The following is a 2,989-nucleotide window of genomic DNA, read 5'->3' as shown; positions in this document are numbered from 1 at the left end:
TGTGTGTGTGTGTGTGTGTGTGTGTGTGTGTGTGTGTGTGTGCGTGTGTGTGTGTGTGTGTATGTATATATATATATATATATAACTGCTGTTGAAAGGTAAGCAGATGTTATTCTAAGGAAGCAAGGAAGAGAAGCAACTGTTATTTATTTATTTATTTATTTATTTATTTTATTCATTTATTCATTCATTCTTATAGTTTCAGGACTGTTACTGCAGCTGACTGCACAAGATTTAGAGGATTCAAGGCAACAGAGCGAAATAGGGGCCCGTGCGGTAAACGGGTGGTAGGGAGGTTGGTATTTGTTTATCATAGTGGTGATGGTGGCAGTGGTGGTTGTGTACTGGTGGTTATGGGTGGGACGGTGTTTGTATATGTATGTATGTATGTATGTATTCTTTCATTCTTTTATGCTTGTACTTGTTTCAGTCATCTGACTGCGGTCATGCTGGAGCACCGCCTTAAAGGGTTTTAGTGGAACATATCGACTCCAGGACTTATTCATTGTAAGCCTTGTACTTATTTTATCGGTCTCTTTGGCCGAACCGTTAAGTCACGGGGACGTAAACACACCAACATCTGTAAGAGAGGAAATCATTCCCACATTGGCTGTTGTTGCCCTCGTGAAAAGAAGATACTCTTTCTAGAGCTAGATTCTATAAGCTCACTGAGGACAAAGGCAGGAGGCCAATGCAATATGCAAATGGGATTCAACTGATTATAAAGAAAGTAAGAGACAGATTTCTACTGAGGAAAGGAAAGGCTATGTCAGAGAGGGGGAAGAAAATAAGAGAATGAAGAGTGAAGCCATGCAAAAGAGAAGAACAGTACTGCCATGATGTTTATCAGTTGGTTGATAGTTCTTCTGAAGGAAATGAAGTAATGTCAGATGAAAATTCTAAAGAATCTTCTGAAGCCATACCAAAGAGAGGGAAATACAATACAAGAGACATTTCAAACATTGCATTAGCTAGTATTCGTCAGCATTACTGGACTCCGTGATGCTGCTGAAATCACAACTGTTCCTTGGATAAATGCAGGCCTCATCAGTCAAGAAGATTCGGAGCGTAAGAAAAAGTAATGAGTGAGATATCTGATCATTAAGAAAAAGAATTAAAAGGAGGCTTCTCCTTTCTTTTGTTTGATGGGAGAATAGATGAAACCAAAGTTATGGTTGAAGTAGATGGAACTACCAGAGTTTTTCCTACGTAAATCAAAGAAGAACACTACACTGTCTGAGCCTGGTGGTAAGCTTTTGTTTCATTTTACACCTGAAGTTGAAGTGGAAGAGAAATGACATGCAGAGGTAATTGCTGATAATATTTTATGTTGGCTTCAAGGCAAAAGGCTTGAAAATTTAGTGCTGGCAATTAGCGGAGATTCAACAGCAGTGAATACTGGCTGGAAGGGGGGTGTAATGAGTAATTTAGAGAAAAAAACTTGAAAGAAGACTTATTTGGATTGTATTTGATTTGCATACAGGTGAGCTACCTCTTCGTCACCTCATCCAGGAAATTGATGGTTCTACAAAATGAAATAATAAGTGGTCAGGTCCTCTTGACAACATGTTGGATGAAGCAACACTAGAAATAAATGCAAACTTTCCAAAGATTGAAGTAGGCCCTCCTATTCCAGTGTTGCCAGACGAAATTGTCAAAGACCTCAGCACAGACCAGTCCTGTGCTTCGTTCAAGCAAATAGATCAGGTGACGTATCTCAGTCATCGGCTTACTTGGAGATTGGACCTGTTAGTCACAACCGTTGGTTAACTACAGCTCTGCGCTTCAAGGGGATTTGGATTTCCAGACAGCAATTGAAGGGAAAGGTTCTGAAAAATTGGAGATTAATTGTTGAATTTAGAGTTGGTGTCTATCTTCCCAGCTGGTTTAACGTCAAGTTCAATCCGAAACGGGTCGATGGTCCCAATTACCTTTTGTTTCAATTGCAGCTTGTAAGAACACAAAATAAGTTGGTGAAGGATATCGTGTTACCTGTGGTGAGGAGGTCCGCATGGTATGCTCGATCAGAAGCAGTGTTGCAAGCAATAATTTCCAGCCAATGTTGAAATCTTCGTACTGAAGCAATAGAAACCATTCTAAGAATTAGAAGTATCCCATTTGAAGATGACCAGTTGGGAGACTGCTCATTTAGTCAAAAAAAAGTTGCACAATTAAATGTCAATGCTACCAAGATGTCTGTTTTGGCTGATTTGAGTTCTGAGGCCTTGGAACCACCATTGACAACATCCTTAACTAGTAAGAATCTCAAAAACTTTAAAGACACACCAATGATAGTATCAAAACAGAGGTGTGTTAAAATGGTCACTGAAGCTGAGAGTCATGTTTACAGTCAGGAGAAGCGAGAGGATTACATCAAAGCACAAGCAGTCAGCCGGCAACTGATGAAAAGAAACAACAGGAAGAAGGATGTGAAGGCTTTCACTACTTTCAAATAGTATATTGGAATGTATTATAGTATACGTGAAACTTGAAACAGGAAGATGCTGGCGAAAAGTAATTATGCTCAAAATTCTCAAGACATAAATTTCAAACTCATAAGAGATATTTAAAATTGTTTTTCTTTCCAGAATTTCGTTTTATATGCTAAAAGGCAACAATAAATTACTACCAAAATTAAAGATTATGAATTTTCCTGCTTACTCCCCAAAATTGATACACCCTATTATACATATATGTATATATAAATATGCATATATACATGTATAGGCATATGTGGGGGGGGGGGTATTATTTTGTATGTTCACATTTTGTGTTTGTTTCCGCCACTGTACCTTGCTCGTTCCCTATTCTTAGCAGCTTCTCGCCGCTGACGCCACAAAAGTGAACAACATTGTCGTTAAAGGCGTAAAATAGTAAATATCTTTTGCACGATAACTGATGAGGAGTAGTAACGTCTTGTCCTGCGTGTGAATTTTCCGTTTGTTCCTCTGTTTCGTCTCTGTTCTAATTTTGAAACTTATGGTGTGTG

Source organism: Octopus bimaculoides, chromosome 9 (assembly GCF_001194135.2).
Source record: "Octopus bimaculoides isolate UCB-OBI-ISO-001 chromosome 9, ASM119413v2, whole genome shotgun sequence".
Lineage (NCBI taxonomy): Eukaryota > Metazoa > Mollusca > Cephalopoda > Octopoda > Octopodidae > Octopus > Octopus bimaculoides.
This window is presented reverse-complemented; position numbering follows the sequence as displayed.